This window comes from Macrotis lagotis, chromosome 2 (genome assembly GCF_037893015.1).
Source record: "Macrotis lagotis isolate mMagLag1 chromosome 2, bilby.v1.9.chrom.fasta, whole genome shotgun sequence".
In the NCBI taxonomy this organism is placed as follows: domain Eukaryota; kingdom Metazoa; phylum Chordata; class Mammalia; order Peramelemorphia; family Peramelidae; genus Macrotis; species Macrotis lagotis.
Window position 1 is genome coordinate 68,666,470 of NC_133659.1, and position 24,686 is coordinate 68,691,155.

The following is a 24,686-nucleotide window of genomic DNA, read 5'->3' on the forward strand; positions in this document are numbered from 1 at the left end:
AAAATCAAATAGATATTAAGTTTCAGGGCCAAGACTGGAACCTAAGTCTTCCAGGTTCTAATCCTTTTTTAAAATAATATTTCACCCCAAATTAGATGTAAAAAAACAATTTTAAACATTCCAGTTTTATTTAAAGTTTTGAGTTCCATAGTCAATCCTTCCTTCTCTTCCCCTACTTCCTGAGATGATAAGCAATATGATAAAGGCTATATATGTGAGATCATGTAAAATATATTTCCACACCCTGATCTTTTTTTTTCCTCTCTTATATGGTACCTGGAAAACTCTGTACTATGAGTTTTTATTAATAGTTGTTCCGTTATTTCCTTTGTGTCCAATTCTTTGTGTCTCCATTTGAGGTTTTCTTTGCAAAGATACTGGAGCAGTTTGCCTTTTCATTTTTCAGATGAGGAAACTGAGGCAAACAGGATTATGTGACTTGTCAGGGATTACACAGTTAGGAAGTATCTGAGGTCAGATTTGGCTTCCAGTCTTTCTGTCTCTAGTCCTGGAAGCATTCTATTCACTGTCCTCTAGCTGCCCCAAATATTTAATAAGTTTTATTAAACTTATTTAGGCCCTTAGTCTAAAAGGGTCTTAGATATGAAACACTGGGGTAAGAATGTGGAATTTGTAGACACAGGTTTTGAGTTTGAATCCTCAGCCATTTACTCTATGTGGTCTTCACAATACATTTAACCCTTCTCAGACCCTCATTTTCCTCATGTATAAAATGAGGAGGCTGGAACCTGAGTTTAGGAACGTTTAAGTGACTTGCCCAAGACTGCACAAATAGTAAGCAAAAGGGCCAGGATGCAAAGTGAGGTCATTGATGTAAAAATCAATGCACTCCACTATAATCTAATGGTATCCCAAAAGTCTCAGTGCAGTTTAAGTTGATTAAAACTTTAACTGAGCCAAGGCTTTTTGGGATATCCTATTTTTCCTATTCTTGCTTTCATGCATTTTCATTTGGGCTAGTCTTTCTAACTATTCGATATTGACAATAGTATCTCCTTTTTTGGGATATTGGTGGGGAAAAGAACTTCCAATAATTCTTAGTGTTCAAGAGTAGCTCTTAATTAGTGCTGTTGTCAAGGCAGTCACATCTCTTGTCATCTTTATATGCATGGTCTATTACTATTGCATTGATCAATACGAAGTGAGAGAAATGATTATTAATAACCAATGATTTGGGGAGAGTCAGAGTTCCCCCTTTTTCTCTGGTCCTCACTTCAAAGTTCAGTCTCTTGAAGGACATTACTGATAATAAGATTGAATTAACTCTCCTCAATCTTGATCACACTACACCCGCCTTAAAAGAAATTAATCTAAGGAAGAGAAACACTTTTTATTCTGCTCAGGTTTGTGTGAGGTTAAATTCTTTGATTAGATTACTTAAAGCTGAGAGTGGTATGGGTGTAAAAAGTCTCTTAGTCCAATAGTGACATGATGTCACTGTCTTATCCCCTCATTGGAGTGAGCCCACTTCTCATTGTAACATTCACTCTTCCATTAATGGTTGACCAATCAGAAGTGATGCTACCCTTCGGAGCAGCCATTTTCAATGTGCATATAAGCAATGAATCCACCCCATTGCCTCAAAGATCTTTGGCAATTGAGAGTGCCACTGACCTCTTTATTAAAGTGCTAGCATTATTAGTAAAATGACTAATTATCCAGAAATTATGTCTCTCAAACTTTTTAAACATCACAGAGGACTAATATTCAGGGCCATCATCCACACATCATTTTTACTTTCTCTAAGCCAAGCTTCTCCTTGTCTTTCTCCAGAAGACACATATCTCTTGTTCCATTATAGGGCTATTATCTCAGTAATTATCACTGCTCCAATTGCAGTGAGTGCCTCTATTACAACTACATTACCTCTCCTTGATTAGAGATAGGAGTCCTTCTACAAGAAGGCATTGCATCCATAATAGTTCTCAGCATCCTACACTAAATCTTTTGTAAACTCTCCCTAAACAGACATTCAGCATTGTGTAAATGAGGAGATTTACAGTATGAAGGTATTCAATCTAAACAATAGTTCTCTGAAACAAGTTCTGTGGAAAAGGACAACTTACTTGATGGTTTGGACTCTACATTTTATTTCTCTTAGGACAATTAATGAGAGCTTGTAGCTTTGCCAGAATGAATGAATCAATAAATGAATAAACACTTATTATAACCTTATTATGCATCAGATATTGTACTAAAGATTGGGGATTCTAATATCATCAATTAAGACAGTTCTTGCCTTCAGGGAACTTATATTCTAGTGAAAAAAAGATAACACATGAAAAGGGGTTAAAAGGAGAGGGGCAGATGATATAAATGGGGGCATTCTAAACAAATTGTATATCTGAGTCCTAAACTCACTATGCCATTTCCCATATCTGAATTTTGGCACAATTTCCTCCCTCTCAGAGAATATCCTTCCCCTCCATAATCCTTTTCTGTTTCTCATGGTTCAAATCCCAGAACCAAGTCTTGAGAGAAGATTTTCATGATCCACTACACTTCTTCCTCAAATTACTCTATATTTACTCATCCCTCAGAGTTCAGAAGAATATAAGTTGCCCAAGGCAAGAGAATCCTCATTTCTGTCTTTGTATTCCCATTGTATTTGGGGCAGTTACTGGCACTTGTAACTTCCTCATCAAAATATGCTGAGTCTGATGGAACTATGTAAAGCTTTGTATTTTATACAAGTCCTTTCTTCACAAAAATCCTGTGAGGTGGACAGGTAGTGCATGTGATATTGGCCATATTAAGTAGATAATGAAAGTGGCTCAAAAATGTTGAACAAAAAGTAGATTTACTCATATCAACATGGATCTTAGATTAGGAATCCTTGCCTTTGAAGCTCTTTCTGCTTTACCACTTTGACTAGAGATAACAAAAAGATCTAGGCTGGGGATGGGAATCTTTTTTCCTCCAAGGGTCATTTTGGATGTCTATAACATTATTGGATAGTCATACAAAATAACCAACCTAAAAATTAACCTGCTATATTTTGTCAAACATTTAATTAATTCATGCCTAAAAAGCTAGATTTATTGAATTTCAAGTCTGTTTGTGGTTGCTGTGGTAGTACCAGACCAAATGATGAGGTCCATAGGCTGCACATTCCCTGCTCCTGTTCTAAGCAATTACTACTAGACCTAGAATTCAGAGACATGAATTCAAACCTTATGGTCTTGGCCAAATCATGCAAACTAACTGGGAATTCATTTGATAAGTAGATATGAATTCTAGCTTTGGCTTTGCCAACAAATCCCGACACAATCTTCTTATTTCCTTTTGAAACTTGGTTGCTTCTATAAAATAAAAATTTAACTAGATACCTCAAGTCCTTTTCATCACTAACATTTCAGGAGTTCTTGAATCTAATATTTCATGATAATTAAAAACTTTAAATAAAGATTTATATAAACTGATATAGAGAGAAGCAAGCAGAACCAGTAGAATAATTTATGCAGTAAATGCTACAGTGTGAAGATAATCAACTTTGAAAGTCTTAGGAACTCTAATTACTCTAAGAATGATAAGCTATGATTTTAAACATGCTATCCCTCTTCAAAGTGAAGTGTTCATTCATTAATTCATCCTCCCTCCCTTTGTTCCTTGTTTCTTTTCTTCCTTCCATCTTGATTTGTTTCCTACCTTTCTTCTTTCCTTCTGTTCTTTTCCTTCCTTCTTTCTTTTGTGGTTTTTTCATCTTTTATTTTCCTTTCCTTCTCTTTTCTTTCCTTCCTTCCCTACTTTTCTTTCTCTCTCTTCATTTTTCTTTTTGTTTTGTTTTTTTTTTTTGTTTTGTCTTTTTAGATTTTTTCAAGGCAATGGGGTTAAGTGGCTTGCCCAAGGCCACGCATCTAGGTAATTATTGTCTGAGACTGGATTTGAACCCAGGTACTCCTGACTCCAAGGCTGGTGCTCTATCCACTGCGCCACCTAGCCACCCCTACTTTTTTCTTTTTGACATGAATAATTCAAGAATTTGTATTGTATGACTATACATATATGTAAGTAATGGAACTTATTTTTCTTACCTTCTCAATGGATGGGGGAAGGGAAAAAATAAGGGAGAGAATTTGGAATTGAAAATAAAATAAAATTGATTTTTTTAAAAAAGAAGTTTTCAGCATAGTTACCTTTATATTTTCTAGTGCTCAGCATTATATTGAATTGAGAATCTTGACAGAAAGACTGGCATTCAAGTGCCACATCTGACACATACTGGCTGTATGACACTAAGCTAGTCATTTAACTTCTTGGCACTCTAGATAAACTCTTCTCTAAGTGAGGACACTACACTCCTCAGCAGGGTTGGTTAGTTCTATAATCGTTAAACATCTCTAGATGATTTATACTGAGCTTTCTGGATTATCCAGATTCTGTCACCAAGTATCAGGTTGGAGGTGGAGGGTTACATCATATGAATAACACTTCTTCAAAACAAGTAAAGTTGTAAAAAGATGCATCATTTTCTGGCTTTTGGATGACTTTCATTTAACTGAGCCTCTGTGCAACCTGTGTTGAGTCCTAGGCATTGTTCTGTTACTTTCCATTGTTGGTATTGAGGAACAGTAAATAACATATGGCATAATTTCAGAGTTAGTGGCCCCTCTAACTTTCCTAACCATATGCATCGTTTTCTTATGTCTTTGTTCTTTCTCTCTTCCTTATTGTCTTCTCATGAATGGTTCCCAAATGTTTTTGAGATTCTTCTAAAAATAAAAAATATCTTTTGAAAATACAGCAAATATTACTTTACTCACTTATATACTATTGTACTATAAGAATTATGTACATTTATGGGTACATTATAAAACATATAAAAGTAGACATTTTAAAGGATAGTAAAAACATGAAATAGTATTTGATATTAGGAACAACTAGGTGGCACAGTGGATAGAGCACATGTCCAGTTGTAGATATGGGATAAAACACAATATAAAATAAAAAGTGATACCAAAGATACATGGAAAATAATAATGGCAGTGCTCATAATAGAAATAGGGGAAAATCAGAAGAGAAGTGGGTTTTGGGATAAATACAATCATCTTATGAGACTCACTCTGTTCCACCCAAAATGAAAAGAGGTGAGGCAGATATTTACCCATTGGTCAGTGCCTAGGAGACAAAACCTATCCTCCAAAAGGACTTCGTTGCAGTTGTGAGGTAAGGTGAGAGACAAGGTTTATGCATCCTTAGGGCAATATTTCAAATGGTACCCTTTCAGCTGTTGTTCTGGGTACCTGATCATAATTAGAATATAATCCCTCAACAATGAGCCTGATTTATGAATAGAGACAGGAGACTTGGAACATGGAGAAACTTGCAACAAGGAGGGTAAGGTTAGATTTGGACGAGCTAGAAAGAAGTCTCATATTTGACCATTACAGAAAGGGTGAATTGTAATCCATCTTCCTACACTTCCTACCACACATCCCTTGGGGACTGGTCATGACCCGCTTTGAGTCAGGTAATTTATCCCCATAGGTCCTGGTTCCCATATTGGAGAATATTGTTCTATATTATACTCATACCTGTCTTCTTGTTTTTGCTCATGTTAGAATATCCTCTCTGCTTTTATCTATTTTTTAAAACTTCTCCTTCAGAGTCCACGTGGATGATGTTGGAACTGAGCAGAGAAAACTTCATGAAGGAGGAAATTATACCTTCCCCATCTTTGTCCTGATTTCTGGTCAGTTATGAGAGTACATTTTATCAAGACAGGAATGGATTCTTAATTTTTTTGCATATCATTGACTCTTTTTGTATCCTGGTGAAACTCATGAACCCTTTCTCAGAATATTTGTTTTTTTTTTTAATTTTAAATTTTAAATGATTTAATGAAAAGCTAACCTTTGATTAGAAGTTAGTAAGAAAAAATTAATTACATTCAGACTCAAAGATCTCCTTAAATCTATCCATGGATCTTCTAATGGTCTCCAACTTAATAACTCCTAATATAAAGAGATAACAGGGCTAAGGAGATTAGCTTTAGCTAAGGAGGATAGTGGTTGGATAGAAAAGTACAAGAAGTCAGGGACAATGGGGCGGCTAGGTGGCTCAGTGGATAGAGAACTGGCCCTGGAGTCAGGAGTACCTGGGTTCAAATCCGACCTCAGACATTTAATAATTACCTAGTGGTGTGGCCTTGGGCAAGCCACTTAACCCCATTGCCTATCAAAAACCTAAAAAAAAAAGTCAGGGACAAAGATAGGGAAGGTATGGTTGCCTACTTCATGAAGCTCTCTTTGCTTAACTCAGTACATAATGATTTTTTCCTTCTGAGAATTCTCACAACACTAACTTTGACATGACCTAATTATGCCCTTGATCATATACTGTCTTGTATTTTTCATATTGTTCCTAGCCTACTGTAATGGATAATGTTTGGATTCAGGAAGAGGGGGTTCAATCCTACCTTTGATAATCCCAGCTGTGCAACCCTTGCTCAACAAGTGTCTTAACCTATCTGTAATTTATATATCTTGAGAACATATATTTGTGATCTGCCTTGAAAGAGGGACCTCACCAAGGATCACAAAAATCACAGATCCCTTGAGTATTTTTATATTCCTGTGCTTTCACCTTTATAACTAGACTGCAATATCCTTGAATCCAGGGGCCATACTTTGTACTTTTCTTGTATTCCCCTAAGGTATGAAGTACAATGAGAATCATATGGACTTAAATATATATTGCTTTATTGACAGCTCTGCCTGCTGTCTTCCCTTCTCTGTACTCACCTTCCTCTTCTTTTCTTTTTCCTTTACTTTCTCTTTTAAAAAATACTGTACCTTGCCTATATATCCTGGGCCAGTGGCCTAAATGATTTTACTTATGGTACTTAGATTTAAAGATTTTCCTAATCTCTTGTCTTTGCAAAGCAGAGGTATGTTTTATGAAGAATGGGACAAACTGGGGACCTCACTGGGTACAAATAATTGATAGCCAGTGAAGAAAGTGGGTTGTGATAGCCCCTCTGAGGGACAAAGCATTCTGATTTTAAATAAATGCTGACAAAAGCATCATGAGATTAATCTGGTTCCATACTTAAAAAATAATATTGTACTCCCTGCTATATATGTACTAGAATATTTTATTGTATCATTGTTAACTATGGTGTAGCTATGCCTTCACTAAAGTGAAATTCATCTAGCTAGAAATTGGGATGATTCTAATTGTTTTAACTTAATAACAAAAGGTAACTTTTCACGTACTTCTATATCTTGCTCATGATCAATTCTCATTTGGTTGTTGAAAAGCAATTTCAGTAAATACTTAACTTAATCAATTTGCATCTGCACACTGACCTTCAGAGATTCCACTAGCACATCCCATCATGCAATGGGTTCTATAGTGCCTCCCTTAGATACCATGTAGTTCTCAATCTGTACATAGATTTCATGTTCAATCAATACAATTATCTGGTCCCTTTTTTCAATTCCTTCTTTTTCCAGAGAGGTGAGAAACACCCCAGTGTTTCTATCAGAGGATATTTGTTTACTTTTCCTCTTCCTCCACAACCAAATCAGAAACGAGGAAAGAGAATTACATAATGGAGAAAAGTAGAAAAGTCAAACTTACATTTGATCTGTTATAATTATGCTGAGTATTCAAAAGATAAGTAAATGTAGAGAGTCGAGTCTCCATTACTTCTCTTTTAGGAAAGTTTGAAACAGTAGGAATGAATCAACTGTCAACAACTGTGAAACATTCTCATAAAAATTTCTAGATTTTAAGGAAATATACCTACTCTACAAGTACCTCAACGGACAAAAAGAATTTCTTGCCTAATTTGTTGGAAAAGTTTTTTTTTTCAAACTTTGATAAGACTTTTAGATTCATGAAGTTAGGAGAAATGTTTTGGATATTTTTTCACTTTCCTATAATACATGAAGACATCACTATACTTGGAACTATAAAAGGACCTTGTGAATGGACTCATTTCTTGAATTGTGGAGATAATACTAGAAGTTCAAAGGATTCTGGAAATATGACCAGATATGTTAAAGATCATCAGGTCTGATTCCTTCAATTTATAATTGAGAAAACTGAAGTTCAGGAAAGTTAAGTGACTTTGCCAGGTCCACAAAAATATGAGATTTGAATTCTGGTCATCTAGGTCTTGAGCTAATACTCATTTTATTGTACTAGAAAATGCCCTTAGTATATCATCAGGTCTGTTCCACTATGATTGTGCTAAATCTTTTGATTCCTTATTGAATTTTTCTCCATGACATTAGAAGAGGAAACAGTCCCAAAGAGAAGAAACTTGTCTATGGCCATCTGAAATCCCTCTCTCATTCCCTGAGTCCATGTAGGATAGTTGATTTGGCATTGGGTAATCACTGCATTTGTAAAGACTGATTGGAAATTTTGATTTGAATAACAATCAAATATTGAGTTTCTTTACTCATATCACTGCTCTTGGAAAACCATAAACCCCCCATTTTTTGAGGTACCTGAATCTTCTGATTCAAGCCTGCTGTGTTCTCAAGAACTGCGTCCTGAAAGTTGAGGATAAAGGAAGACTTGAGAAGGGGAAACTTGCATACATATTTAGGGATGAACCAGAAGAAGTCATTCCTATGTCAGTTTTGAAGACCATATACTATGTTCTGACTTTTGTTTTCAGATTTATCCTCCCTTTTTGGTCCTCTTTGGTCCTCCTATCAATCTTCCTGTGAATTGTCATCACAAAGGATCCATTTTAAACATGATCTATACTCAAAAGGATTGACTTTGTTTGAAAAAATCTCACCTATATCTCAGAGCCCAGAAAATATGGTATCAATGAATCAAATAGCACAAAGCAGAGATGTTTCAAAGTGACCTCCAACACCAAAGAGAAATTAAATTCATTTAGGTATAAATCAGAAAAACTTATTATTTTCTTGGGTGTATTTTGGTATGTTTTAACATATTCTTATTATGAATAAAACTCTCTACAGAACTTAACCATTTTCAAAATATATTCACAGGCATCATTTTCCTAATTTATAGGTAAGGAATCTGAGATCTATGGAAGTAGACACTTGCCTAAAGTCATATAGCTTAATAATATCAGACTCTAAATTAGAACTCACATAATGATTTTTTAATTTTGATGCACCACAGTTTCAATGAAAAGAGGGCCACCAATGTGGCAAAGTGAAATCAAGGCACTGAATTTAGCACTGGCAATGCAAAGAAAGACAATATAAAGTTCCTGCTCTCAAGGGGCTCACAGTCTTATGAGGGAGACAGTAGGCCAACAGCTATGTACAAATTAGATATAGACAGAATAGATGGAAGCCATTTGACAGAAAGGAGGACTAGAATGACGGGGAATTGAGAAAAGCTCAAGGTGAGGCTTTAGCTGGGATCTGAAGGAAGAAAGAGACAGAGATAAGAGAGAGAATTCTGCTATGATGGGCAGATAGTAAAAATTCCTGGAATCAGAAGTTCATGTGTGATAATATAGCACGAAGGCCACTGTCACTCTATAGATTGGAGACTATAGGATGGAAGGAGTAATATGTGAGAAAAATGGAGAGGTGAAAGGAGATCAAACTGATGAAAGGTTTTTCAATTCTGGTCTTAAGAAGAGCTATTGAAGGCATCAGAGATGTTTATTTTGGAGAAGATTGAGCAGGGGATAGGGTTAAGAATATGAAAGCTATGGTCAATCATTTGAAGGGTAGCATATGTAAACAGGATTAGACTGGTTCTGCTTGACCCCAGAGAGCAGAACCAGGTGTGATATATGGAAATTACAGAGACTAATTTGAGTTTGATGTTAGGGGAAAACGTCTTAACGTTTAGTATTGTCCGAAAATCAAATGGCCTACCCTGCGCTGATTGTGAGCTGAATGTTCACAGGCTGGATATGTTATAGTGGGGATTCCTTTTAAGGTTCAACTAGATGGCGACTTAAATCACTTCCACCCTCATATTATCTGGATTCTCTCTCCTAGTCTGATTCTTTTTTTTTTTAAAAATAAAGAAATCATATTTAAAAACTCTTCTCTTTACCCCCCTTCCCCCCCCCCCCCCCCAGCAACCCTGTGAGAATAGCAGAAATAGAGCTGGAAGGGATCTTAAAGGTTACCAGATTGTCTGATCCCCTGATTTTAGAGATGAGGAAACTAAATGATCTAAGTATTATCCCCATTTTAAAGATGAGGAAACTTAGGACCATAGTGAAAAAGCTATTGACTCAATATAATATCTATATAATATTTGTAAAGTATAACAAGCACTTTACACACATTATCTCATTTGATCTTCACAACCTTGGAGGTAAGTGCTATTATTATCTCTACTTTATAGTTGAAGAAACTGAGGTTCAGAGATGTTAATTTGTCCAAGGTCACTTGTACAGGGTTTGTAAGAGTCTGAAACTGAAATTTGAACTCAGTTCTTCCTAACTCTAGGTCCAGACTTCTATCTACTACAATTGCTTACAGTGTCATGATAAGTGATCAAGGCAAGACTAAACTTAGGTCTTCCATTTTTTAAATCTTTTTTTCCCTAGCCTCAGTGGAAAAAAGAGACCCAGAGGAAAAGTTTTGTCCTCATTGACCTTCTCTATGGCAGTATTAGTTTGTCTACTTGTCTACTTCTCTCTTGTTTTCTTCCTATTTTTCTCTAATACATAGGAAAAAAAGAGGCAGTACCAATGACAAGCCACAGCTGTAGCACAGTGGAATTGATATATTTTTTGTAGGTTGGGGGCCCTGTGGAATGACACTGTGGAATGACACTGTGGAATGACTATTTATGAGTTCCTATTTGTTGTGTTCCTTTGGTTCTCACAGTTGTATGCTAGAATGATTTCCATAGGAGTTTTTCAGCAATAAAATTCAGTCCTGTCCAATGCTCTGCTTGTCCCTTGCTTGTTTATTTAAACCCAAGGCAATGCCCATTTTGGCAAGGAGGATGAGATCTTGTTAAAATTGGACAGCCGCAGGCAATGTAACCAGCCTCTCAATCCTTCCAGCGAACAACAGCAGGCAGCTTCCATCCTGAAACTGGAGTAGACTCTATGCTTAAAACGGCTCCTTTGAGGGTATGTTGAAGAGTGTGCTGTCAGTCAGACTGTTTTGTGAAATTCACTTGAGAAGAAAGAATTTCTATGTTCAAGCGAAGAGAATCATAGAAGGCTCCAAGAGTCATCGAGGCCAATGCATACCTAAATAAACAAGAATTCCTACTACCAGCTAGGTAGTTGTAGTAGACTGAGTGCTGGGCCCAGAACCAAGAAGATCTGAGTTGAAATCCAGACTCAAATAATTACTGGCTGTGTGACTCGAGGAAAGTCATTTAACCTCTATTTCCCCTCAATCTCTTTAACTGTAAAATGGAGGTAATAACAGCAACTACTTTTCTGGGTTATGGTATAAACACTTTATAAATGTTTATTCTCTTCCCCTTATCACTTACCAGACTAGTGGTCATTCTGCTGTTGCTTGAAAGGAAAAGCACTCCATCTAAGGTTAGTGCTACCCCATCATTGGGTACATATTCCTCTGGTGGATGCTTTATTTAGTAAGTTATTAATTTCTTTAAATAAAACAAAATAAAAAACCAAATAAATAAAAACAAAAATAGCTTTTATTGAAAAATAAGTAGTTTTTACATAGTGATTTAGGATCTAGAAAGAATTTTATATTTATGATCACATTTGATACTCAAAACAACTTTGTGATGTAAGGGTTCTTATTCAGTTTAAACTTTTAAAATTGAATAGAAACCTAACTTTGAACCTTTCATAGGTGGTTCTTAGTTCTGCCCTCTGAAGAATAAGTAGAAGAAATCTATTCTTCTTCTCCATGATAATTCTTAAGGTACTTGAAAACATTAAAAACATTAGCTTTCTATTCTTTGGAGATTTCAATCCCCTTCATTCTGATCACTTTGACTGGACAATTCTCATCTTGTCAATATTCTTCCTAAAATGCACTAACCAGAACTGAATATGATCCTTCAGCCATGGTCTGGGCAGTCTAGACTATAGAAGGGTGATCACTACCCTTATTCCAGGCATTCTGTTTCTTAATGAGAACTAAGCATTTTTGCAGCTATCATATTACTCTATTGAGCCATACTGAGCTTACAAACCACTAAAATCCAATGTTTTGTTTATTTTCTTTCTTCCTCAAGAAATGCTGCTTAGTCAAGCCTCACCATCAAGTCCTTGGGCAGGAGATGCTTAGATGACAGTATAAGGCTTTACATTTATTAATATTAAATTCCATCTTATTAGATTAGACCCATCATTCTAGGCTGCCAAGGTCTGTCTGGATTTGGACCTTGTCACAAGCAGTGTCCCTCTCAGCTTTGTACTATCTACAAATTTGATAAGCCAGCTATGCCCTCAGCTCTGTCAGTGATAAAAATGTTTACTAGAACAGGGCCAAGGACAGATACCAGGAGCACCCCTCCCAGCTGATAGGATTATAAATTTAGAGTTGGAATAAATGCTGGAGGACATTTGGACCAACTCCCTAATTGTTAAAGAAACTGAGTCTTTAAAATGTCCAGAGGCTGTCCAAGGTCACTCACAGAGTAAATAGAAGGGTGGAATTTAAAATCTGGTACCCTGAGTCCAAATCTATCACTTTTTTTTACAAGGCAGTGAGGTTACATGACTTGCTCAAGTTCACACAGCTAAGAAATTATTATATGTCTGAGACCAGATTTGAACTCAGGTCCTCCTGACTCCAGGGCCAGTGCTCTATCCACTGTGCCACCTAGGTGGCTCCCCAAATCTGTCTTTTTTAATTGTAATGGCATCATGCTTCTGTCTTTTGGGGAGCATCTCCACTTGACCATGAAGTCATCATCTCAAATTGAATGTATACAAAAACTGAATTAATCATTTACAATCGTCCATCCCCCCAATCTTGTTTTGGGAATAGCATCATCATGTTCTTGCTCACCCAGGACTGATATTCCAGAATCCTCTTTGACTCCTCCATGTTTTTCACTGGCCCAACCATAGCACTCCCATGCTCAAGGCCTAGGAAATCACTACGATAAAGTATAGACTCCCCTACTTGGTATATAAAGGTTCTCGTGTTCTGGTTCCAATGGCTTTTTCGTGACTTATTCCAGATGTATGTTCCTATATACTCTATTCCAACTAAGCCGCTTTTTCAGCCATAATGTTTCATCTCATACTTCCATTCCTCTGCACTGCTTCTTCCCTCAGACTAGAATTTCTTCTTCTTCCCTCTACTTTCTAGGAGTTCTTAGCTTTATTCAAGACTAGACCAAATTGCTATCTCTCTTACAAGACTTTTCCCCTGATTCCTCAAGTCATTTGAGATGCCCCCAATTACTTTGTCCATAATCTTGTATGTCATATCTATTTGTTTATGTGTCTGTGTGTATTGTTTTTCCCCTCATTATCCTTTCTCACACATAGAACTACATATGGTATTCCAGGTGTGAGAGGCTAAAGTAAACTACAGTAGGCTTATTTCTGAACAATTTACTTTTACGAATTCAGTCTAAGATAATCTTCATTCCCCCCCACCCCGAGATAATTTGTTTTATAAGCCAAGTTACATTGAACAGTCCTCTAAAAGTACTTGAACCTAAGCTTTGGATATTAATGACAGTAAATGAAGGTATCATCATCATTGTGTTAATGACTACTCTCTATGGAGGACAGATTGGAGATGGGAGAGATTGAAAGCAGGAAAACAAATTAGAAATATACTAGATTAATGCAGGTCAGAGTGATGAGAAACTGAACCAATGACTGTGAAAAGAAATGTGAGAAATGTTATGAAGGAAGAATGAACATTATTTGGCAATTTATTGGCTATGAGGATTAAATAGAGGGAAGAAACAAAAATGACTCCAAGCTTGTGAATTTGGATGATTGGGTGGATGATGGTGATACCTGCAATAGAAATAGGAAATTTAGGAAGAGGAGCAAACTTAGAAGAAAAGATCATATAAAAATATATTTGTAGAAAATTAATTTTGTTTTGGAAATATTGACATGTCTTTGGGACATCAGAAGAAAATGTTCAACAATCAGATGGATACATAATACTGGATCTCTAGAGAAAGACGTTTTGAAAGTCACATAAAAGTTCTAATCATTGAACCCAAAGGTGTTTCATTTAAGTGGTGGGAATGCAAATCAGATTGCAAAGAATTAAGAAGGGAATGGGAAAAGAGAAATGAGAGCAAAAATGGTATCTTTGTAAAGGAGTTTGTATGTGAAAGGGAGGACCTATATAAACTGATGGCTTGAGGCCAATGTCAAGTGAGAAGATTTTTGTTTCTTCTTAATGATAAGATATAGATATATAAACAGATAGATATGTCTATTTCTATATATAGATTATATGTATGTATTTATGTATGTATGTATTTAGCAGAGATGGAACAGTAATCAAAGGTTTGGAAATTAAAAAGAAGTAGAGATGAGTAAAGAGCAACCTACCAGAAAAGATCAGAGGGGATATAACTAAAGGTGCAGAGAGATTCGTCTTAGCAAGAAGTACTAATTTTCCCTTTGAAAGAAGAGAATGGGGTATGATCTTAAGGACATTTGAAGGGTAGAATTCAGGAGGAAAGAAAAAGAGAATAAGGGAGAGAGAGAGAGGGAGAGAGAGAGAGAGAGAGAGAGAGAGAGAGAGAGAGAGAGAGAGAGAGAGAGAGAGAGAGAGAGTTTATGACAGTTTATTGTTTCATGAAGTATGAAGCAAGGTCCTTCATTGAAAGGAAGAATGAATAAAGTGTTGCAAGTGACCTGAGGAAAGAATTTGATAAAGACATTTTTATCCTTGTGTGACAGAGTCAATTGAGAAAAACAGAAGGATTTCTAAGCAGCAGTTGACAATGATGATGATTATGATGTTTGTCCTTTATTCTAGAAGAAGACCATGACATCAGGGAGGTGATGCAAATACAAGCATATGAATTAGATTTAGGTGAGGGGGTACTGTGCTAAATCACCAGCCTCACTTTCTCCTCCAGAGTCATCTGAATCCAGTGGCCAGATATGAACCAGAATGCCCAGAGATGGCCCTGGATGTGAGGCAATCAGGGTTAGAGAGACTTATTAAAAACCAGAGCAAAGATCATCAAGGACAAATTCATGATGTAAAGGAGAAAAACTGAGGGAAAGTCTCTAATTTTAAAGGCTTTCCCCTGAAGAGGACCTAAACCTAAGGGTGGTACTATAAGTTTGGAGGACAGAATAGGACCCTGTGGAGGTGGAGGTACACTGGAGAGGAAAGAATTGTAATGATTTGCTTTTTTTGTTGTAGTGGTTCAGATAAATAAAACCTCTTTTTTATACAATGATGTGTTAGCTTTAGTGCCTGCAAGGGACCTGAACATCTTTTTTAAAATTCTGAGGTTCCTGAGTCTTCCATGAGGGAAGACCCTGATCAAAAAGAAATTAAATTATAAATGAAAAGGTGAAAGGACTGGATTTGGTTGGTGTGGCTCTGAGCCCAGCTAAACTCTTGGTTTACACCAACTAAATCTGTATCAGACTCCATAGGTTTTTCTGTGGATGTGAATAGTATTTTTCAGCACAAGTTTTTTAGAATTGTCCTTCCTCACTGAACTACTGAGAGGAGTTAAGTGCATCATAGTTGATCATTACACATTTTTGTTGTTAGTATACACAATGTTCTTCTGGTTATGTTCACTTTACTCAGCATCACTTTGTGCAGTTCTTTCCAGGCTTTTCCAGTCTGCCCACTCATGATTTCTTACAGAACAATAGTACTCCATCACATTTATATACCCTAATTTGTTCATTCGTGTTCCAATTGATGAGCATCTCCTCAATTTCTAATTCTTTGCCTCTACAGAAAGAACTGCTGGTAATATTTTTAGGCATGTGAATCTTTTTCCCATTTTTATGATCTCTTTGGGTACAGACCTACTAGTGGTATTGCTGGATCAAAGGGTATAATAGACTTTTATTGTTCTTGGAGCATAATTCCAAGTTGTTCTCCAGAATGGTTGGATTAGTTCACCACTCCATCAGTGGTGAATTAGTGTTCCAGGTTTCCCACATCCCCTTCAACATTGATTATTTCCCAAATAAGTTATGTTTAATTGATAAGTGTGTTTTTTTTCAAGAAGAAGGTTGTCAAATTATTTGTTCAAAATACCTGCAGGATATATTGGTATTGTTCACATGAAACCATTGTTTTTGATATTGAAAAGTCTTTAAAGGAATAGAGTTCATGTCAGTTGACTTAGCATGACTTGCCAAAAATCTCCCATTTTTTTAAAGTAAGTAAATAAAAAGTTGAGGGTTATATCAAAATTTCATATTGATTTTGGGTCACCCTTGCCAGAGAAATGACTTGTCAATTGTGGAAGACTCTTTAAATTTGCTTAAAGTCTACTGTGTTCCATTTTAATTCCCTATCTCAATGATCACAACTTTGTCTCAAAGAGTACAAGTCCTGAAGTCAGGAGGATCTGAGTTCAAATCTAGCCTCAGACATTTACTAGCTGTTTGACCTGGGGCAAGTCACTTAGTCCTGACTACCTTGTATCCAGGACCATCTCCAAGCATCCTGATCCATATTTGGCCACTGGATCCAGGTAGCTCTGATGGAGAAAGTGAGACTGATGACTTTGCATAGCACTCCTCTCACTCAAATCCAGTTCACATGCATGTCACATGCATGTTACATGGACACCTGATGTAATGGTCTCCTTTGAAAATGAAGGGCAAATATCACAACCAATACACAAAGACTGCTAAAAAAATGAAAGCATTTCTATTATTTGAAATTCCAATATCCTGGAGCTTTTTTTCTAGTTTTTCTTGAAATGATAGGACTATTAGTGGAACACTCTGACTATATACTGTCCTCCATTATATCTGCCACATGATTATCTCATGTGCTTTTCATATTATACATCTCCCCAGTGATTTCTTTTACTATTATTCTTTGAAATCCTCCTTGGCTATATGATTTTTCTATATTTTCTATGTTTTTCTAATGTTCTACAGAGTAGTATATATTTGTTATGAAATTGAGCCAAAGTGACTTGCTGCTACTATAATTAAGGTTATTTGATCTTGGTCATTTAAAATATAGCAGTAGAGACAGATTGATGTGTGATATTGTTTTATTATTAGTAGTTGTAGTATTATTAATGGTATTAGAAATAATTATCATTATTGGAATAGTTAGCATTTATATAGCAACTTAAAGTCTATTAAGTATTTTACAAATTGTACCTTATTTCATTCTCACAAGGAAATTAAGTCTTACTTTTCTCCTTATGTTACAGATGAGAAATCTGAGGTAGCCAAAGGTTAAGTGATTAGTCTAGGATTGCACAGCTAGGAAGGGTTTGAGGTCAATTTTGAATTCAGGTCCTTCTGACTCCAAGCTTAGTATGCTGTCCACTAAGAAACCCACTTCATTATCTATGGAAGGAGATGTGATAATAGTAGAACCAATATAAATATCTCCTCTAGAGCAATTTGGAATGGATGTTTTGGCAACATCTCCTGAAGACTTAAAGGGACTGCAAAGTCAAGGATATGATTCATCTTAGGCTATGGCAACCGCTTAATGCACCCTCTATTAATATGTATAGTCATATAATAAATTATTATATATAAATTATAAATAATTCATATGAATTATAGTGTAATACAGTTATATCCTTTCAAAAGATGCAATATAGTATAATGAAATGAACCATGACACTTTTGGCCAAGTTAGCTCTTTTGGTTTCAGTTTCTTCATCTGCAAAAAGATAAAATAAAATAAAATAAAATTGTTGTTGGACGAGCTAATCTCTAAGTTTCTTTTCAGGGAATCCTATAAAATATTCATATAGAAAATGGAAAATGCATTTATCAGAAGGAATCCTTAGTTCCCCAGGCCATTTATTTTCACAGCAATGGGCAGCCATGAAAATTCTTGCTGATGAATGAGAGAGGCAAGGTTTGGAGAATTTTGTTGATGATTTCCCCAATTATTTCTTGCTCCTTTCCCTGGTCACATTTCATTATGTTTGCATATGTATGCTTACATAGGTAGATACGGAATATTAGAGTCATAAGTAATTACACATACGCATAGAAATCAAGATTTACATTTCAGAAGAAACACACACACACAAAAAGGAATTGCTTGGAAACCTGTCTGTATTCTAAGTACAGCAATGAAACTGGGAACTCAACTCCCCAATATCACATTTATCTCAATTTGGCAAGAAGCTGAAGGTCTATCTGGGACCATTTAAATTCAAATGTTATTAAGGGCTCATCCAGACAGGCAAGAAAAAAAGCCAACTTCAAAAGCATGGTGTACGGAGGCATGATACAGATAGTCTGAATATACCATTTAGACTATCCTGATTAAAATAAAGCTCAGTTTGGGGGCATTCAAAAAGAAAGAGTGTGATGTAGTATTATAGAAAGGGCTCTACAACTATAGTAAGAGTACATGGGCTTAAATACTGCCTCTGCAATTTAATACCTTGGTGACTTTGCAGAAGATATTTCAGTTGCCTGCTTTTACAGCTATAAAATAATGAAATTGGATCAGATGAGTTTTGGGCATCTCAGAAGAGTTACCAGCTCTGAGAGGGAACTTCTTTGTGGTTCTTCATAGATTTCAACTTTCCACTGCAACACTTCCCAAGACAGAGCCTTATGCAGTCAAAATGCTTGTCTTATGTCTTCACACAGGAAAAGCCAAGAAGAAGAATGCCTATTGTCCAGTTTATGACAGTCAGCTGAATAGACATCTCACAGAGTTACTGCATCCATACATAAATATATCTTGGACTGACTCTGCAGAATACTATGCAAAATTGAATAGAAAAACATAATGGTCTGGACTATACTAGGCAAATTGTCTTCTGTTCTGAAATACCTCAAGTATCATTCTGAACAAAGACCTATCTTTTAAATGTTAATATTCGCCCAGTGATGCTTGGGACTGTGTACTATAGAATGTCATAATTTCTGAAGAATTGATGAGGGCCCCATAGTGTAGTGAGAAAAGCCTTCAATTTGGAGTCAGAGGATCTGAGTGAATGAATGAATGAATAAAACAAGCAATTTTAGTGTTTTCTATGAATATTATACTAAGTGCTTTAGATACAGATAAATAAATAAGAGTCCTAGCTCTCAAGGAGCTCATACTCTTATGAGGGACATGACACATACAGAAGTTTTCACCTGTAAGTCAGATGGGAAGGTTCTTGTGGATATAATGGCAAAGCAGAAGATAGAAGCAAAACATTTTCTTTGATGTAATTTCCACTGAAAAAAATTAGTTTCTGTTGCTGAGTTACTTGACAGTGACAGGGACTTTGGTTCTAAGAACTTTCTTTTTCAGGTCTTTAGTAGCTGTGGTTATGGAACTTACATGAGGAATGGCCATACTGAATCTCCACAGGTTAATAGGCTGATGCTATTCCCAAAGTTCTTGGGAAGAGGGTCCTGCCTTGGCTGTCTCTATCATGGTCTGAGGAGAGATGGTGGATGATGGTGACATGATTTACCTGGTACATGCTTCTTCCTTTTTATTCCGGATGGTACATTACTACTTTAGTTTGCCTGCCCTGTGGGTGGCAATTGGTGTGGATGGATATTCACTTCTTCACAGCTGTGAGGGCCAAGTTAGAAATGGGAATCATGGCCTGGAAATGGGGTGCGGCCATTCCCAGTGTCCCTACCACTATTTGATGGTTGGTGACAGTTGGTCAATACTTGTTGCTTATTTCTTATTTATCTTCACATATTTCACCATCTAGTGACTCTATCTTTCCAGCTGTTCCTCAAACAAGACATTCTATCTGACCCAGGTTCAAATCTTTATTCTGTTATTTACTCTTTTTGAGACCTTAGTTAAATTATGCATCCCCCCCATGCTGTGACTATCTTATATGCAAAAAGAGGGAACTGGTTTAAATGACCTCTCAATTTCCTCTGGCTCTCTATGATCCTATAAATAAAGCTGTGCAACATCCAAAGGGAAATGGGAAAGATGCACAGGGTACAAAAATTGGCTATGTATTACTAAACAGGAACTTCAATGGAGATCAAATACATCTTGATATCCAGTCAGTCAACAAACATCTTAGTAAGAACTTAGTAAGGAAGGCAAAAATGTGTGATCAAAAACCATGAGCCATTCATGGAGAAAGAATGAGGAATTATTCTTACTGGATGAATATGTAAGCCAATAGCATTTTAGGGGTTATCCCAATGGAGGATTTATCAGAGAAGTTAGATATAGTAATGCAGGATGAGAAGGTACAGATGATTTACAATCTGTATTATTGGAGGAAACACTTATCTTGAGATCATAAATAATATAAATTAAACAAAAAATGGATAGTAGCTCACATAGAAGTTTGTAAAGTGTTTTATGTATCATATCTCATAACTATTCTGAGAGATAAAAGCTCTTATTACCCTATCACTATAGTATTTACCTTAGGTCCATTAACCTTTATAGTTTTTATTCTCAGAAGGGTACAAGATGATCTTATATGATATTGCTAATCTACTATACACAATTTGCTTTTAGCATTGCAGTGCCCTCACCAGTATGTTTCTTATTAACAATCAGCCAGTGGACTTAATTAGCTTTTAGTCTTTTACTTTACTGAGATAATAATATTTATTATTATTAAACAGTCTTTTCTTTCTGTCCCTATTTCCAAAAATCTTGGAATATATATTCTCAGAAATACAACAGTGTCCATGGGAAGAGTGAGTTCAAACTTAGTTTATGTTAGTGTATATCACAACATAATCACTGATAGTCTGGTAAATATTTTATAACTGGCTTCAAAAAAAAGTATGATCTACACCAAAGCTATCCAATCTTACTTTTAAAAGGTTTTATTGAAAGAATAGACAATATATTTTGATTTGCTATTTTAGTGAGAGCTCTGTGGTAGTTTACTAAATTCATTGGTTTCATTTTGGACAGTCCTACACAACATTAAGTTAGTCTGTACTATTAACATTTTCTTCATTGCTTTCTTAAGTTTAATCAGAGAAATAACAAATCAAGTCTTGATTATGGCATTTATCAATTTCCTGACAAGCAAATGCTCCCTCTAAAATTTTACAATAAGATATAATAAGTTAGTACATTCTTGGAAACAATGTGGTAAAGGGGCAGTTCATAACTCCTGGAATTAGAAATCCTTTTTTCCCCCTTCATATCGTCTTTATGCAACTCATTCTCCTTATACCCCAGTAACTTCCTCCACAGCCTTAACATTTCGTTCTTTTTAAAACTCTTTTATTGTTCTTGGATGGACTATGTCAATTTGCTTCCCTTTCGTCCCACTCACCTTCCTTACAAGTTTATAAACCAAACTAATCCTTTCTGGTCACCATTCTATCACATGTATTGTCTTTCTTAATTATTTACAAGCTTTTTGTCTTTTTTATTTGAATCCCTGTGATATAACATCCTTGACCAAAAGCAAGTATTTGATAAATGTTTTTGTTTCATTCATTCTTTCCCCCATTTCAAAGATTTGAAAACTGAGTCCTCAAGAGAAGCTGAATAACTATCTCAGGGCTAGCTGAAGTTATAAATATACACTTCTTCATGCAACTATTCTGTGAAAACCCTCTTTTCCAGACATACCAGTAGGGAGTCTATTATAGACAGCATTGCTCTCTCCCTTGAACTCGAACATGAGAATGTATAAAGAGTTGTCAGGTGGATGTGGGCTGACCTTTAGTTTACTTTTAAGGCTAGTCAAAACAGTGGCTTGTGCTATTCACAGATTCTCCATTGAATCCTATGAAGTCTAACAGTGAGTATGACAAAGAGAATACTTTAATAAAATTCATTCTCCTATGCAGGCATTTAAGCCTGGATTGATTTTCCCTGTACTGTTTGGGTTTTCCTGTAAGGATCCCACTGTTGGCCCATAGAATTTAGTCCAGAGGACTCCAAGGAGACTTCAATTTGCCTGGGTCTACCTAATCTTTGCTAAAAAGAAAGGTGGACTCTGGATTGATCTGATAGTATTCTAGGCCAATATTTAAATATCTGGATCACCCCCCCCCCCAGCTTATTCTGAACAACCACAAATGAAAGTGAGGCCTCAATGTGATTTTCTTTAGGTAATGACAGTTTTAGCAAAATTGAAGTAGAAGTTTACTCTTGAAATTGTCAATGGTGAGTGAGTTTTACACTTATGTGTCTATAATAAGTCAATGAAAATTTCCCTATTTCATCAAAACCTTCTTTTAATCAAATCTCAGAATGAAGAGTGAGATCCAGTCAAGAAGCCAATTAGCATTTGAAAAGGGCGCTTCCAGATGACTCACATAACAAAAGACTTGCCTTCCAGTGCCATCTGTAGGCCCTCAAAGTATGATGAAGATGATGTTGGCTCTTCACTGGAAGATCATAGCAACTGGGAACTTATCCAAGGATAGCACTACTATTAGATTTGAGTGAGGGGATGATATGCTAAGTCACCAGCCTCACTTTCTCCTCTAAAGCCATCTGAATCCCATGGTCAGATCTTAAGCAGGTCATTTGGAGATGACCCTGGGTGAGAGGCAACGAAGGTTAAATGACTTACCCAAGATCCCAGAGTTAGTGAGTTTCAAGTGTCTGAGGCTCGATTCCAATTCCTGTCCTCTTGACTCCAAGGCCAGTGCTCTATCTACTGTACCATCTAGCTGGTTTTTTTTTTACTCATCTTAGAAGTAAACGAAAGGTCAAGCCACATCTACCTAACAAGGCTTAATACATTCTCATGTTTGAGTTCAAGGGAGAGAACAATGCTATCTACAATAAACTTCTTACTGCTATGTCTGGAAAAGAGATTTTCACCAGAATAGTGGTGTAAAAAAGTGGACATTATAACTTTAGATAGCCTTGAGACAGCTATGCTTTCAAGGTATGTATTTGCATAGAAGGTCTTTTTTAGCCTTTCTTTATAGAATGTCTCCTCCCTTTTCCTCCCCACCCTCCTCCTTCACCTTTTCCTGGTTTACCTCTGCCTCTTCTGCATCTTAGTTCCACCCCATCCTATGTTGGAAACTATACCCTTTCTTGGACAAGTCAATGGTGATGTTTTGGATCATGGCTCCCAATGGGTAGTGGTATTTAAGTCAAGAGTAAAACCTATCCGAGGGAGGGCAGGCCCTCAGGCCAGGCTTCCCCACTCTGGCTAGTTGAAGGTCTTGACTTAGTGAACAATCAATAATGTGTTTTTAGCCAATTTGGTTTCTGCTCTTCCTTAAGGTCAAAACATCTTCACTTTGGGGGAATTTTTCTAATAGTTACATCAGAATCCTTACATCTCTCAGTGACTTCATACTTCCTCTTGGGTACCTTGAGCTCTCCATTATGGTGCTTCACTACAAGAGACTATCCTTAGATAGTGTCCCAAATTACTTCTCCATCCTTAGTCTCTTCTCTCTCAAATCTCATGTTATTATCATCTCAGTTAGTGAGGAGGAACAAAGTATCAGATAAAATGAATTTGGCTTATGTTCCTTGTTAGCCAGTTTAATTTAACTCCCCAAGAAGCTGTGTTCTTTGAAGAGATAGCGTTTTAGTCTAGAGAAATGTTTTCCAACCCTGAGAGGTGGGGTCTCATATGGGTGCAAAAAGTCATTGCCAGACTAGTTCTGTAAGTGTGGATATACCCTTCATCACTATTTTGTCAACATTTCATCTGCTTCTAATAGGCAAAAAAAATTCTGCCCTGTTGAATGAAATATAAACTTTTGTTGTATTATGATTGATAACCTACAAATGCATTTAATATTCTTCTAAATTCATATTACCTTTCTGTCACTTTATTTTTGCTCCATCAGTGAATACCACTCAAAGTGATGATCATGAGAGATCTGTGGTTTTTGGTGTCATAAAGGGACCTCTACATTTTAAAAAGAGCTAGAAATTTCTGGCCTTTGGAGTTAAATTGACCAGAGACAATGTTGAATAGAGATCTGGACTCAGTGGGGTGCTGATAAATATTTAGCAACCAGTGTTCTGGAGGGTTTGGCATTTAAAAATTTAATCTGGAATCTTAACATCTTCTCCATCACTTTTTAAAGGCCAAACAATCAACAAAACTATAAAAAAGTGCCAATTTGCAGCTTTTGCTGATTTTCTAGGTGTAAATGCTCCCACAGAAAACAATCTGCTATCATTGATTGGTCTGAACTGGCTCCAGCACATCGCTGACTATGATTCTCACTTTTCTCTTTGTAAGCAACTGGCTATGAGGACATTTCTCTCTGAAGGTATTCAGTACCTTGGTCGGAGACCAAGGCTTATGGTTTGAGGAAACATGCCTCAGGCATTAACTGAGGAATATAAAGACAACAGGCTAAAGTAGAAAACTTTAAGTCTTAGGAAGCAGGTGGATTTTTTTTCCTAACATACTTTAGCTAAGGGCCAAAGTTTGCAAAAGGGCAGTGAGATTTGGGGGAGGAAGAGAGGTAGATGTAGGTTGCCATGGTTTTTCTGCAACAGGGGTTTACTTCAATGTGACTTTTTTTTCTTCCTCATTAGGCATTTGCAAGATTGGATTTAGGGCATCTGAGTGGTTATGGTTACCTGTCAAATATGACTCCTCTAAACCTCAACCATTGGACCATTTTAAGAAATTATTATTTCAACCTGCAATTTCTCCTGAAATATATATGCACCATA

At 36.3% G+C, this 24,686-nt stretch overlaps 1 long non-coding RNA gene across 2 annotated transcripts in view; it reads right to left on the reverse strand.

Moving 5' to 3' along the window:
• Positions 1–24,686, reverse strand: part of LOC141511042 (uncharacterized) — a 117,854-nt gene that overhangs the window by 10,919 nt on the left and 82,249 nt on the right. The window lies entirely within an intron of this gene.